This window comes from Erithacus rubecula, assembly GCF_903797595.1.
Source record: "Erithacus rubecula genome assembly, chromosome: 5".
Lineage (NCBI taxonomy): Eukaryota > Metazoa > Chordata > Aves > Passeriformes > Muscicapidae > Erithacus > Erithacus rubecula.
Genome location: NC_136687.1, coordinates 49,570,047 through 49,586,884, shown reverse-complemented (window position 1 = coordinate 49,586,884; position 16,838 = coordinate 49,570,047). Strand labels below are relative to the sequence as shown.

Genomic DNA, 16,838 nt, shown 5'->3' with positions numbered 1-16,838 from the left:
AGTGATCCATCCAGTTGCCATCCTTCCAAGCAGACCAAGATTTGCCCACATTTCCCACACAGTGCTCTCTCTGGGGAAGCTGTTCTGTGTCTTCTAAGTGCAAGAAAATTTTGCGGTGTCTCAGACACCACTGTGAGGATTGCTGGCAAAATGTGTACATCCTCTAGTGACAACCACTGTGTTTCACACTGACACAACCCCTTCTCTCCTTCAAAATGCACTCCCTGGTCAAAAGGCTCTTAATTACTGGGTGAGGGTGGGAGAAAGTGTTTACACCTTTTCTTAGCATATTTGGTCTTTGCTGATGTTGCCCAAGTATTGACAAATTTCTAATGCATGTCTGCCTGTAGAGAACACCACTGCCACTTCAAAAATGCACTCTTGCAAACAGCCTTGAATATATAAATTCACATGCAAATCTTTTGTCTAGTGAGATTGAGTTTCTTTTTCTTTCCAGAATTGCCAGGAAACTGAAGTGAATTATCCTTGGATCATGCACAGTTTGTCCCCATCACCCCACACCAAAGGGCAGGTCCTTCTGCTGAGCACAGACTTGAGCCTGTGGAGGCAAGCTACCCTCAGCCTCCTACCACACTGCTTACAAGGGGGTATTCATAGTGTGAATGTTCCCAATTGTACAGCATGGCATGTTCCTCAAGCGCTGGAAACCAGGCCAGCCCTTTGATTTGCCTCCAGCCTCACAGAGGCTCCATTCAGGGAGCAAACGATTAATTACTGTTTGCACACAGTTTCACACTGTCACTGAGGCTGCATGCTGCCTGCATCCCAAACCTGGGCTACAACCTCACAGCAGAAAGGAATTAAGGCATGTAACACCACAGACTTCTCTGGTGGGACTGCCTTCTAATGAGATGCATTTTCCTGCTAGAGACTATCAGCCCAGCTCCCTTTTTATTTCATTATCCTTGACATCTTTAGCCATTGAATAATCAGCTTCTTTGGGGGAAACATGTAATAGCTCTTCTCCTTGAAATGAAATACTCAAAATATGGCAACAGCACTCCAAAGAATAGAAATCAAAGCAGTGCATGGGCATTTGATATGCAGTGAATACTGTGTTATAAACTTATTCTGGTTTGATGAGATAATTTGGCTCCAAGAGGGGTCTGAGGGATAGCTTTTGTCCTGGTGAGAGGAGCATGAAGAGGGTGGGGAGAGAGCATGTACATTACATCCATAAAAATTGTTATATTCTCCCAGTGCAGATGCTGTTAGCCTAAAGATTACTTCAGCTCATTCCCACAGATTTTATTGCACTAGCCCAAGGAGCTTTTGAAGGTTACAATATTATGTTTTTATAATAAGGCTGATTATGACAGAGCTTGATGAAGCAGTGAACTTTGTTACCCAAGGGCCAAAACAAGCAGGCTCATAATGACCATACTGGTTAATAATGATTATGGAATAGTCTTAACATTCAGGACACAAATGCTGTGGAAGATACAAAACTATACAACAAATAGCTGCTCCCTCTGAATGCACCACCAGAACTTTTTTATCTCTGACCTCCTGAGATGCTTTCTAATCCAAAATAGCAAGCTACTCCTGGCCAAGTCTTTAGGGACAGCCATGAACCACTGACAGATTTCAGGTTATTCAAAGGAATTTGGTCATGGCACAACTGTTGATATTACTCAATGACCAGAGATGCACACCTTCTTTCCAAAGCAAAAAAAAAAATTACCTCTTTCTGCTTACAAGCAAAAAAAGTCATTGAACTTTAGGGTGAACTATTTTTCTTAGAGTTCAAAATGTATCAAACCAGTTGGTGGTGCCACATGATCATCTGGGACAAAGGATCCATGGCCAGAACTCAGAGCTCTGATTCCAACCACGGCTTCTCAGCACAGCCCATCGCCACCATTCTGCACAAACAGCCACACTGACTTAGGAGAAAATCCTCTGCTGACACAGACCCACCCTCAGACCCTGGGAGACACATTTCCCTTGTTGCACCAACTCACAATCTTATTCCTTCTGCTACTCCAACATCACCCCAAACAGAAAATCCTTTCATAGGCCATAGTGCAAAAACTGCAATTTGCTGAGGTGTCTCATAGGAACAGCCTTGTTACCAGCTGACACACTGCTGCACAGCAGATTCCACAGAGGAGCTGGCACACTCCCTGCTTTCTTTCAGGAGTGTATTGCTTATCCGTCTCACATGGGCACCAAGTGCAGGAAAACCCTTCCATGATGACTTCAAACAGAGATCTTCACCTTATCTCTGTTGGACCTGCTTCTGCTTCTACACCAAAGAACATTAGCCAGAGGAATGGAAAAAGGAAAGAAAAAAAAAAAGGAAAAAGGAGAAAAAAGCTGAAAAATCCATGTCTCAGTGTTTCCAGAAAAATAGGATGTGCTGCACCTCTTATTTAGGCAACTGTTTATGAAATTGATTATAGGTGAGTGCACAATCTCTGAGAGCAAAATTAGAAGTTGCTTTTAAAATGGGTCCCTGTATTTTGCCCAAATATACTTAGAACAAGACAGACTAAGGGATTAGAAATAATTTATGCATCCTATAACCTACCTGGTATTGGCCAATTTCACTGTGCGAAGCAACAAAATGTCATCTTTTCACAGAGAGTAAATCCTCTACCTTACCTTCTTCTTTAGAAATATATTGAATTTTACAGTCTAGTTCTTCACACAGCTAAGCTATATAGCAGGTGAAGATACAGAGCATAAATGTGGGGGCTCTTTGAACACTTGAGTAAGCTGCACATTTCCAGAATTACATAATAATCACTTAGATGGTGGAACAACCCACAAGAAGTCATGTTCTTCCTATTTCAAGCAATGCAATAAAAAACACAGCTGAGGGGAAAAAACCAGCATTGTGGGCAGCTGGAATGCTTGACAGGTTCCTTTTATAAATCCACAAAGAGCTGACCAAAGGGATATCCCCAACCATACAATGACATGCTCAGTGTTTAAAGCTGAGAGAAGAATAAGGAAGATGTTCAGAGTGGTGGCATTTGTCCTGCCAAGTTACCTGTGATGGAGCCATGCTTTCCTGAGAACACCTGCCTACCAAGGGTTAAATAAATTCTTTGTTTTGCTTTGCTTGCACAGGTTCTAGCTTACCTATTAAACTACCTTTATCTTAACCATGAGTTCCCTCACTTCTGCCTGCTGCTCATGTTTACCTCAGCCCCATCCCACCAGGGGAATGAGTGAGTGGCTGTGTGGGGCTCAGCCACCAGCTGGACCTAAAACACAGCAACCAGTCTAAGATAAGTCTAAGTCTTTGCCCTAGTAGTTTTCTGTCCAGTTCAGGTTGGAGGATAGCAACAAAGAAGGCTCATCACATTTGTAATAACTGGTTGGCAATTATGTCCCAGTCCAGTGAATTAAGAAGTTGTCCATAAGTCACAATTTTTGCCTACTTACTAGCACAGCTTATTCAATCATTCATTTCAATAAAATACATGTATTTCTGGGAATAATACAACTCAGGCTCTGAAAAGGGGTAGGAGGGAACCAGAATTTCACTTATTTCTGTATTTTCATGTTATGAGGGATTAATGGGCAGAGAGAGACAGAAGGTAGAAGGAACCTTGCTCAGTTCTGCCTACTGCTAATGTGTGCAGCTCAATAAGGGTGGGGAGAGGCATCAGCTCAGGGTGTATATCAAAAGCCAAGTTATTACCCCTCATGGAGCAAAAGGAAGTGTTAAGAGGGAATCATGCCTTATATTCATGGTCTTTTATTATAACTGTATCCTAGAAACACAATCAAGCAAAGACACACTTCATACACACAGTCCCCAAGTGCTTAACTTAGCTGGCTATACAAACTGTGAGGTAGATTATCTGGTCTTCAGAGGCACAAATGTTATCCTTTTTAATGTATGCAAATGCAATGCAATTGGAGATATTATGGCAGATTATTGATAACTGCAATTATAACTCATGGGTTCCATATTGCATCCACTGAAGTAATTGGCACATTTCCCAATGATTTTAAAAGATTTGCTGATCAGACTAATTTCTTTCTAGGGAAACAAAAATGTCTCAAGGTTGTATGACCATATAAAACTGCACAAGACAAAAAATGATCACCATAAACATCAGAAAGCAGAAAATTATTATCAATTAATCAAATGTAATTATTCAGCCTGGAGTCAATCTAGGTCACAGAGTTAATACCTATACCTCACTGGGTATCTTTCTGCCAAGAAACTGTTTTTATATATTTTTGCTGCCATAACTGTGCAGTGTTTTATATTAATACCCAAGACCTGTGAAAATACTCCTCAGGACTTTCACAGAGCAATTTTGGTGAAAGTGCTACATTGGTATGTGTTTGAACCCTCTGGCAGAACAGTAAACAGGAACCACTTAGTCTCAAGACTGAACTGCTCTTACAAACTCTAAGAAACTGCATGGACATTTTGTTTATTTTCTCTGCAAGTAGTTCAAACAGCTTCTGTGCTTTTGTACTTTCATTTGCCCAAAAGGTGTTTCATTAATTAATAATCACACACGCCAAAGAACACATTTCTCAAGAAGATGGAACTCCATGACCTACTGGTCTGGAAAAAGACATTGCAGTAATACCTGCATATATATGGCAGGTATATCACAGCCACTGCCAATAAGTATGGAAATACAGCCCATTTTCACAAAGGTAACTTGCAACCCTTTGCACATTCAATTCTGGAAATTCAGTCCTCAGACCATTCTCATAAACCTGATATATTGTGCTGCTGGTTCTTTCCCTGCTTAGACAGACCCAGGTTCCTCCAAGTGAACAAGACCCCAAATCTTGATTCCCACTGCTTGGAGGGGACACAGAGGGCAGGGACAATGTTTCTGATTGATGCAGAAAAAGCTTTGGGGAGCCAGCAGCAAAACAGCTCTGGGGTAGGGGGATTCCTCTGCACACCTATGAAACACATGCTGCTATAAAATCAAGTTATATTCCTCATATTCTTCATCTGTCTTAAGATTTCAAAGAAAGTCTCACCAAAAAAACAATCAAAACAGTAGCATAGTTTTTGCCTCATGAACATGGCTAAGACCATAAGTCAAAGTGGTATGACTGTAAACAGATTTAATAAAAAAGATTGGTTTATTTTTATGCAGTCATTTGTCCTTTTACCTTCAATGTCAAAATTTAAGTGACCTAAGCCAAGAATTATGATCTTTTTACTTATGGATAGTCTGGAATAACCCGTTCAATTTCTTTAATTGCCCATCATAGGTGCTATAAACAACCTGTGTCTATTTGCTTTACTTGGTGAAGTAAATTTTTTACAAAGGTTAGAAAAAACATCAGTGTTATGCAGGAATTTAAATTTATTTACCCTCTTGCAGAGATGGATCCCTCACAGTCAGAGAGTTATTCCACTTGAATGTACATCAGAGTACTTAAGCTATAGAATTTGATGTTTAAAAATGAATAAATAGGCTATGCACAAGAAGAACGGCTTCAAATATTAAAGTTCTTGCTGAGAAAAATGTATTCTGTGCACCATAATGGGACTGAGATGATTGCAGAATGGCACACTTTGCCTATAGCTTATTTTCTATATAGAGTACCTGTAATCTTAACAAAAGACAGATAGACAGATAGATATCCAGAGATAGTTTAAAAGAGTAAACAGCTTTTACACCCAGTAATCCTTCACACTGTCTGCCTACACTTGGTTTTGTCTCAATATACTGTTTTTCTGTAAACTTCGGCTGGCTGGCAATAGAAAATATCTGGCTGAAGATCACAAACAATTTTCCAGAAATATTAGCTTAAATATTTAAATTAAAGGCTTCCAGCTATTCCTGATCTCTTCATAACTTTCTCTTTAGGAAACAGATACATTCTAAACTCAAATTAACACAGGTGAAGGCAACAGCATAATAAAGTCAAGACTGCTTTAAAACCCAAGTTTGCACTGGTTTGCAACATCTATCTATGTTATCTAATTACCACCTAACAGTATTGAGTTAAGCTGAAATCCCAGTTCCCCTAATATTTTTTAACTGACTGACTTATACAAAAATTACAAAGTACAGTCTTCAGAGGGATTTTATTTGAACTGGAATTAAAGAACATGCATTCTGTTTGGGTATTGTTTTCTTTCAGTGAAAACAAGGCGCATTCATTCTTTTCCCATTTACAACTGAAGGACCAAGTTGCATAAGATGCAGAGGAGATTTCAAAACAGAGTTCTTGGATGATGCTGAAAAACAAACCATGTGCCTGGTCCCTGGTGGGGGTGGCCAGAACAGCCCTGTGCTGTACCTTGGGAAAGGTAAAATAGCCCCTCTGCTCTCTCTTACCCTCAATCTCAGCTGCTGACTGCTTTACACCACCCTTTAGCTACTGCTGTTTCATACCTTAGAACAGCATTGGATTCTTGTTCTCAGCCTACAAACTGTTCAGAGAAAAAGCAAAACACTTCCCCCTTTGTTTCTTAATGAAGGCTATTTTCTGGTTGATAGTATATATGTAATACAAATTGCTTCAAAATTCATTGCTCTCTTCCACATACAACAATATGTGCCTACAGTTGCCACATCCTTTTCTTCCTTTTTCATGGCACAAAAGCAATAAGCTCCAGTGTAGCAGGACTCCAAATAAAACCCTCCCTAACAATATATATTTACATTTAACAATGGGCATCCTAATTGCTGAACACACAGAGGCTGAAATCCAGGAGCAGAAACAAATGTGACTTGAAGCATCTTGACCTAAAAGTCATCCTTGACACTAAGAAACCCCAGGTGGCAATCCCCAAACAATTCCTTGCCTGCCTGGTGCTACTTACAGGGGGAAAGAAGGCAGGTTGTCCACAGAGAAAAGCAGGAGTATGAGCTCTTAGCAGCTCCAGCCCCTGGGCCATAGCCCAACCTTCCCTTCTTTTGATTGAGGAACATGCAGTTGAGAAAAGATGTTGGTTTAATTTTTTTCAAGGGCCAGGAAAAAAAACATGCTAATGGTTCATGTTTTACTTAAAGCAGCAGTTGAGACTTCACAAAGAAGATCTGTGCACTTTTTATTTCTGGTTCAGAGGATTTACATGCTCTTTTTAATGATCTGGGCCTTCAGCAGTGGGTAATGCTTCCCAGTCTCCAGCTTAGTGCTCATGTAAAATTGAAGCACTTTTGAGGCAGTTTAGAGCCTACAGATGAATCTCAATGTGCAGGCAAAAAGAAATAATGGTTGTTTAGCACTTCACAAGAAGAAGTAGAAGAAATTATGAAAAAAAAAAAAAATCTATTGAACTTCAAACATCTTCAATTCAGCCAACCAAGAGCATCTGAATTTTGAACAGCATGTTTACATTCCCTTGCATAGTGGAGTGGGGGGGGGGGGACAGAGAAATAAACAATAAATGGGTTTGTGTGTAAATTTATATATAAAAATATACATCAAGTTGTTTATTTTACTGACTTACCAACGTATGTGTGTTACAGATATAAAATACATATCTGTGTATGTACATATGTACCACATCCACTCTGCATGGTTTTGAGAACAGACAACATGAAAATGCCTTATTTCTGTGAACTTTATATGATGACACAGTTCAGTGGCTGGTGCAGCTATTGTGGGAACAAGGACAGTCTCAATGTGACACAAGGGGTCACTCAGGAGCCTCCTCAGCAGTTGTTTTCCCATTTTTTCAGTCTGCAATGTGAAGGAACAGCAGGTTGGAGTTTAAGACCCCCATCATTTTTTGCCATTGTTCTGCATGCTGGGGATGGCATTTCACAGCTGACCTGGGTATCTCTAAGAAAAAAAAAAAAAAAAAAGATAGCTAAAAAGAAAAGAAGAAAAAGGCTAGCAGCTGCTTTCAAAGCAGCTTTGTCCACTGTGCTGTCAGTGATGTGACTTTCTCCAGACAGAGATGAAGCTCTGGGAATTTACTGTCTGCTCCCCCACCCAGCATGTCTTCAGGGTTGTGCCAGGGCAGCAGTCAAAACACCAGCTCCTGAACACCAGGAGGCTTTTCTGAGTTTGCAGTGAACAAAGGAATCATGGCAGGAAGGTGTTCAAAAAGGCAGCCTGGTGGTCACACAAGTGCTTTGGTGTGTACATGTTTCTGGGTACAGCACAGTTCATGATACTTGTCAGCTAGAGGGGGGCACGGGGGATCCAAGCAAGTTCCTCTACAGATCCATGTGACTTTGACATGAAAAAAAAGACCTTCTAAATTGTGTAAGTAAATGTCATCAAAGTATCCCTGTAAGTCTAGATGCCTCCTTTTTCTCCTTTTTATATTTTTTTCTAGATAACCACAACTCCAAATTCCAATACTGGTTTCCACCTTAGTTGAAAATCAAAAGCACTGAACATAACCCCCCAAAACAAGCCTGATCTACTTCTAGGCATCTGTTCCTCAGGGCTGGCAGTCCTTACTCCTCTTTAGAGGAGGGTGCAGCATCAGCACTCATTGCAAAACTATAATTATACAAGTCACTGGGAACCCAAAAACTGCAATTAACAAACCAAAATCCTCTCTGAATCAAAACCTGGGAGCATAAAATAGAAGAGGCTGCAAGGGCCTAAAGATTTGTATTCAGGGAATAGAAGACACAGAAGAGTCTGACAAAAGACTCACTTTTTCTCTTACAATCAAAGTATGAAGGGGATGAGAAGTTATAAGGAATTGTGAAAGGCATTCCAACAAAACCTGAGGAGAAAGAGCTGTATGTAACCTTGCAGGTGAATGGCAGCTCTGCTGGTTCTTACCACATCATGCTGCTCATTTATGTACAAATTGGGAATGCATGGGAATGACAAAATGAATACAGGTAGTGAACCTGTAAAGGCAGCACAAAATTAGATCCTGTAGGGGTCAGAGCTGTGTGTGACAGGCACCTCTCCTTCCTTCAACACTAGCAATGATTTGGCACCCTACCTGCACTGCAAAAAAAGCCTTGCTAAATTTGATCTATGGACAAGCTTTGCTCCATACAAATGCTTTGTTTTTCCTAAAAAATATAAAAAAAAAAAATGAAAAGGAAATAATTTCTCCAGTGTAGTTTTAAGGAATAGTAATTCTTCAGCTGATGATTTCTCTGCCCAACGAGCTAATAGAGAAAACATAGCAGATGCCACTCAGGTAACAGAGACACAAGCTTAGGGAGTCTGGAAAACAAACACTTAAATGTTTAGCATAGTCATTAAGACCCCAATGTCTCTATAGAGTGTTAGACTACAGCTTGATCATCTGGCTGCATCAGACTATAGCATGTTTGCACAGAAGAAAAGCTAAGGAATAATTTCAATAATTCCATTTCCCTGAGTATTTCCAGGTATCTTTACAAAGAAACTACAGCTCGACTAGTCCTACTTATTCTCATATTTAATTAACTGAAAAAACTACACTTACAGGATGCAGGTGTTCCTGACAGAGTGCTACTAACTGCAGCACTTCTGTTTGACAGCACACAAGACCTTGGCTCTCCTTTCCCACCATGCTCCTCTTTTCTGCCATCACTGTATCCAAGAAACAGCTGTTTTCCATTTAGGCCCGTGGGTGCAGGATGGAGACTGAGCTTTGGGACTCACTTCCAAATCAAGACCACATTTATGAGCCTTTCAGAATCTGACCACGCTCACCACAGGGGCTCCAGATCCCACACAAAGGGCTCAAAAGGAGCTGGGGAACGTGGATGGAAATAGGAACACTGCTGTAAAAAGTTGTGGCTACTCAGAAGCTCTGGTGGGTGGACTGATGTCAGAAGACATCTTTTGGGGGATTAATGGGATTATGAGTGTGTAACAAAGGGTTTAATGAAGGAAAAACTTGGAGAAGATAAGATGTAGGCTGAAAATATTCAGGGGGATGTCCTCAAATGCTTCAGATAAATGCACCAGGCATCCATATTCCTCTTCTAATTATTTCAAATAACTTTATTTCCTGTCTCACATTTGTTTTCCTAGAAGCCCACAGGAAACCTCCAGGACAATTAGGCAAACAGCTGCAGATAGGAAGTTAATGCTGCAATAAGAAATGAATAAATATCCTAAAGCTTTTATCTTTTGGTCCCAAGGCACTTTGCAGAGGTAAATAACAGACACACTGAGTGATTTGCACAGATATGTGGAGAATATACAGAAAATCTGGAATGGGCAAATGACCCTTCCCATGGGCCCATCATTTACTCAGAGGAGGAGCATGAGAGGGATTAACTTGCAGGAAGAGTAGCTCCCTCTGGGCCCCCTGTTAGCATGCCTGAGTAGCCTCAAGGATGGAGCAAGGCTGGGAGACCCTGCCCCAGTCAGCTCAGCACCAGGAGGGCAGAGGTCTGTGAGGTGCACTGCTGCTGCCTGCAAAGGTGGCTGGGCACACACTCCACAGGGGAAAAGCTGCTGGAAAGGACAGCAGTAGCAGCAGGACAGGCAGGTCTCAATGGCTATGAACACAAGAAGTTGTCCTAGTCTAAGAATTAGAGCAGCCTTCCATAAAGGCTTAGAGGGGCAAAACACCCACATATAGCAGTTTGATTAAATAAGAAATTACTGAGATGCACATATTAATGCACATATTGTAAGTGAATCCTATACTCAGTTCAATTGAACTCAAAAAAACTCAAGTCTTTTGCAGGCCTCTAAGCAAAAATATTATCTCCCTGGGGTTAGAGGGAGTCTTGGTATTGTCTATAAGATTTGCTTCCAGAAGCAAATATCTGGTCCAGTGGTCTTATTCTGATTACAAAAGTTTAGTTCCCTTCTTCAGGTATGTCCTGACCTTAGCAATTTCTCCACTCCCTTCAACAAAATCCCCCACTATTTTAAAAGTCTATCCTAGAAAATGGTGATTTTCTGCCTCTCTGTGCGTTTCTTCTGACGATTCCAAATTTTTTCCTATCCAAATATACTAATGACTCAAAATAAAAGTGCAAATTTTGTCTGCTTGAAAACACTGTCTACAGCATCTTTGTTTTTGGGTTTTCACTTGATCTTGGTGAGGAGAAACCACGTTCCCAGCAGCTGATTTTGAAGATGCAGCCTGCAAGAAGAGAGAACTTCTCTGTCAGCAGTGATGGGCACAGGGCTCCTCCTCCCCAGGAGAGCTGCCTGTCAGGCCACAGGAAGTGGCAGCCGGAAAGAAGATGACCCAAGTGACAGCAAAAATGTCTGCAACTTAAATTTTAAGCAGGAAAAAACCCATGGGTTTTTTCACATGTTTTATGGAAGTAAAGAGCCTGCATTTCCCCAGAGAGTTCCAGTTTTTTCAAGAAACAGAGTTATGTGCTTCTTTCTGCACCACTTCCATCCTTTTGGACCATACATACATATGTTTCACTTGCAGCAACCTTCCAAAGAGGGAACAGACTTCAAATTACAGAAGAAAATGGAAGATTTTAGTATCAATCCTAACCCACATCTTAAAACTATTAATAGGAGCATTTGGGAAGAGATACTCAGACACATTTTTGAATTTCCTTGAAATGAGCTAGATTAGAGCAGAGTATTGAAGGAACAGAGCTAAAAATTGTCAATATGTTACTGAGAAATAATTATTTTGTATATGGGTGCTTGACGTCTGTAATGGATTTGATCCAATGATAAATGGAAAATAAAATGACTTCTGACAATGGTGGAATGAAAGCAATCCTTATTTATGATGTGTGGCTACCTTTACTAACATAACCCCAAGGTATTTTACCCCAGAGAATCAAAATATTGCAGGCTAAGTATAACTGCAGCATTCAGCATCACTTGCTATATGTTTAGTGAAGTTAATAGGGACACTGGTCACATTTGCTCAGAAAAATAGCTTTTTCCTTATCCTTTGGATTCTTAAAAAATAACACAGAGAATTAGGATGCTACAGCACGTCAAGATGCAAAAAGAGATTAAGTAAAAAAGATGTGCAGAGAAAGAAAATAGCTGTCAGGAAAGGAAGATCTAGGGGTAAAATATATGAGTAAAATATTATCTCTCCACATCTCTCCTTGAGCTCTGCTTACTTGGGGATTGGGGGAACTGGAATTTTGTATTTGGGCTGCTAAATTAAGTTCTTTGACACAGTTACTCAAAAACATCCAATACTAAGAAATAATGGCTTTTCTTTTTTATAAAAAGTATGAGACAAATGAATGCAACTTCTCAAAATGAGAGGCTGTATGATGGCCTTTGCTGTAAAATCAGAAGTCCCACCTTTTACCACTAGGGCAAGGCAGCCTTCTAATATGTGGTGTGACAAACACCAAAATAAATTGCTTCCATGAGATGTACACACAGAGGGGAAGGTGTGCACAGATGAAGGGACAGAGCATTTTGTGCTGGAAGTGATTTTCCTGCCTCTCTGCATGGTGCCAGAAGAGCACAGTGGCTGTGAAGGTTTCCCCAGCGCTGTCTTGGCTGCAGGATCTTGTAAGAGCTGTTTTAAAGGCAAAAGGGCAGATGTCAGTCCTTGATCTTCCTGTTGAGAGGGTGATCTATTAAAGACTTGGCTGGCTGGATACCTACTCCCTCAACAGGCTGCCAAACCCCAAAGGTAACAAACTCCCATTTGCCACATCAATGCTGGCCCTATGTCAAAAGCTCAGTCTCTTTTCATTGAATCTGAAAGTAATCAAAAAATACTAATTGGGAAAGGTAATGGTGGGAGATAAGTGTTGGAATTTCAGTGGTGGTTGGAATTTCAGTAAAGAAGCTGAAGAAAAGAAGTCAGGTTTCTCTCTGAAAAGAAAAAGTGCATATTTGTCCACCCCAAGTGCAGTTTGATAAACTCTCTTAATCAGACAAAAGCAGGGGGTCATCAGCAAAATCCACTCCTCTCCATCCCAGCAAAGGAAGACAGACAGTGTAGGCAAACAATAGTGCTGGCTGAATTGCCCAATACATCTGTTTAATTAGCACTTAAAGAATCACAAATGTTTTCTCCTTGCTTGAAGAAGAGAGAAAAAGAACATGTCCCTGCCATTGCAGAGGGCAAGAGTGGGTTTACAGACCATTTCACCTTAATAGTCAGAGAGAAAATATTACAATGCACATCAAAACTGGAAAGACAAAAAAAAGTCCAGATTTTTTTCTGCTTTTCTCTTGTATATCACTGGCATGGGGGGTTTGATATAGCAGCATTTAATCCCTCTGGACAAATGAAAGGGTTCAAGACACTGATTTTCTACATGTTCACAATTCTCCCACCACTGCAGAACTGGTGTGTGTATCTTGGAAAATATTTCTCCATAAAAGCATACATGCAAAATAAAATAATGGAATCAGAGAATAGTGCAGGTTCAAAGGGAGCTTTAAGGTCATCTAGTCCAAGTGCCCTACAGTGAGCAGAGATATTCTTGGCTTGATCAGGTTGCTCCTTCCAGCCTGACCTTGAATGTTTCCAGGGATGGGACATCCATCATCTCTCTGAACAACCTGGTTCAGTGTTTTGCCTCCTCATTGTAAAAAAAATCTTTTCCACAGTCATTTTCAGAGATACAGTAATTTGTAAAATGTGCACAAACTGCTCTAACAGTCACTGATGCTATTGAACTTCCTGCCCTGTAACAATGGAATTTTCTTGCCCCCAAAAGCATCAGTTCTACAGGGCTCCTTTTATTTTTGTTGCTGTTATCTTTTATGATAGTCAGCCATAAAATCAAATGTGTTTCCTCAAAAGAACTCTCATCTCTGTTTTTTAAAATCAGTGTTCTTATTATTTTCTGCATTAATGGGAAAATATTCCATAGAGACATAAAGGCATAAAAAAGACAATGCCCTGCCTTGTATTTCATATACATAGGAAATGAAAGAGTCAAAGGTGTGTACTAGACATTTCCAAAGCACCCATTTGACTTCTTTATGAAAACACTTAACTTTTTCCATAAAGAAGAAAAATTCCAGTGAGTCTGAGGGTTTAAAAACAAAATGTAATGATCTTCTGTGTAAAGCCTCAGGTTTCTCAGACTCAATCAGTATAAAATATTTTGTTTTTTCTTCAGGCTAATTTAATTAAATAAAGTGGTACTAGAACACCCTGTCACTATTACAGTTCTCATCCTCTCCAACCAGAAGGCAACAACTCCTACAGAGTCCCTTAGCATGTTCTTTACAGCAATGCTTTACCCACTGTTTAAAAATACCCAACAGGGGAAAAGTATATATAACTATTACTCTCATTTTGTATCTTCTCTTTTTCACAAAGAAAACAAAAAATACAGAGAAAATAAATATGAATATTTCTTTTTCTCTCTTAAAAATTAACTTTCTTAATACCTACATCATTTCTATCTAGCAGGTCTCTTCAATGAGAGCTTGGCTGCACTCTAATTCCATCTTATGTGCCATTGCTATTGCTGTGCTGTTTTCTCTGGTCTTCCCAATGACAGAAACAAATTTGCTTTATAAGAAGAGTTAATCATCTCTACATAGATTTCATTCCTGGGCACAGGCTCAAAGTCCATGAACACATAATCTTTTGCAAATCAAAAGCTATTCCTCTCTTTCATGCATCATTTACAATCCCAAGGTGATGTACTGCTAGCATCACACCTGTACTTTAGTCCGCTTTCCTCCTGATTACTCGTCCTTTAGAAACGAAAGCACAAGTGACCTTTATTCTTCTCCTCTCATATTTTATTGTCTGTTTGCCTTGTTTTCCTTTGCTTTGCTTGTCTATGTAAAGAATTGAAAGCCTGATTCAAAACCAGCAGCAGAATATCTCCTCAGCATGGTCCACCTTTTGTAAGCAGGCAGAACAGACCTTAGGAAGAGTAAAATGCCAGGAAAGAAGAAAGCACAGTTTTCAGTTGCTGGGATTACACCACTGACCCTGCAGAAACACTGTAAGTGAGATCCCTTTGAGCCCCAAAGAAGTCTAGACCTAATCTGGTTTGTGGGCAGTGACTCCTGCCTCTCTAACCACAAGAAAGGAGGCAGCAGCAGCAGTGTAGGTTTGGACCTGGAGGGATCCTTACATCACGCTCTGAGCAGCCCAGTCATTACTTCTGTGCCCTAGGTTGCAACTGCACTAACTAGTCAAAAATAGCAAAAGAAACCAAAATAGTCTCTAAAGTGACAGAGTCCAAGGGCTTTGCCAGCCTGGCTGGTGCAAGCTGCCAAGCTGATATCTCCTTCTTTGGGTGAATGAACCCTCACAGTCACTGTCTGCTGCAAGTTCTTTCTGCAGCTTAATCTGCAATGAATATAATTTCCTGAACTTCCATTGATTTAAAGAAAATACTATTTGACCACAACCTTAATAAATTCTTTACCCATTTTTTATACCACTTATGTGCTATGAGCCCTACATTCCAAACCTGCCTACAGGAAGGTGTGACATGCATTAACCAATATTCTGGCAACAACCAGGCTGACTGACAAATTTGGATTTTGATGATAGCTTCATTTTAACAAACTATTAGTGTGACTAAGTTTGTGGCTCTTGTGCTAATAATCTGAAACAGCTTTTGACCCTCTCCCCCCACTGAACTCCAGTAGATGATATTAATCTTTAATTGATAATGGTTCTTTTTTGCATAGAATTGCTGTTGTTTATTATGCAAAATATTTGTCCTCTGAAATATTTTGATGTTTCTCTTCTAAAGACTTGCCTTTTACACTTGCAGAATGCAATTTCTTTTATAGCACCTCCAAGTTTTCCCACAATGAGATTTTTGAGAAAAAAGAACGAATATTTCATCTGTAGTTAAAAACTTTCATGCTTCTAAATGATGATCTTCATGAAAACTTAAAAAATTAAGCTTTTTTATCATAGCTGTCATAAGCTATGAAAATAAAATAAGCTTTAAGTCACAGCTGTCCTTCTGTTTGCCCATCTTCATTCCCTTGGGATCCCATGGAATGAAAACACTGAAGATGTACTAAGCAACATAATTTTTTTTAAAAAGTGTTTCTCCTGCAGTCAACTTGTGGAAAAGCCAATTTCTACAAATGAATACAGAGGCCCCAAGCCTAATACGGACTTTTTTTCCTACACCAACTTCTCCTTTTCAAGTGAGAGCCCCAAGAAAAGCTTATGTTTTTGATCTCTGTGCAAATAAATGAGCTGAAACAAATAAAACCTGGTTCACAAGAGACTTCCAAGACATCTGGAGGAGTTATTTTTCTAAGTAATTAGACCAAGTGGTGGTGTAATTCCCAAATGGAAAGTACCTTCTTGCTTGGTATCCAGTCATGTCTCAGAGCCATCAAAACAGCAGTAAGTTCTGCTTCTCTCCTTGCATGTGTCTCAGACTCTATTGATTACCAGTCTTCCCAAACACTGCTTTATTACTCAAGTTTTTAAACTCCACACTCTCCCTCCCTTTTTTTTTTTTTTTTTTTTCTTTTGTGCTATGAGGATCCTATTTTACATCCACGAATGTCAGTGGGATTTCTGGTATTGACTGAGGAAGGATGCTAAGATACTGTAGTTCTCCTTACAGGCTCTACAGAGCAGGCAGAGAAGTGCAATGAATAACAGCCAGGTGCTTGCTCTGGATCAATAGTGCTCTAAAGTGTGCCCAGGTGTGCCTTCTCCTTCTTTCTTGCTGAAAACTGATTAAATTTCTCCTTTTTTTCTTGTATCTCCCCAAGAAAACATCATTCAAGTAACAACCCAATTGCTCCATGACACTTTGGGGAGAATGGTTCTCAGACTGTGACAACAACACAGTGCAACCACTGTGAATTTGTGACACTGGGGAAGTGAACTGGGAGTAGACCTGTCTGAATAAAGGAATCTCATTTGTGCCTAGTTCTCCAGTTTTTATAGTTTCAGATTTGGTCAGGGTGCCCTGCACTCCTGTTTCACTGTCTGATCTGGATGTAGGCACCACCCCTTTGCCATGACAGGAATGTTTTGTAATGCCAGATACAGAATTCACAGCTGGAACAGGAGTAAAGAA

At 40.1% G+C, this 16,838-nt stretch overlaps 1 protein-coding gene across 2 annotated transcripts in view; it reads right to left on the bottom strand.

The window, feature by feature from the left end:
• UNC5C (unc-5 netrin receptor C) overlaps positions 1–16,838 on the bottom strand; it is a 242,255-nt gene that overhangs the window by 72,812 nt on the left and 152,605 nt on the right. The gene's annotated exons all lie outside the window — the stretch shown is intronic.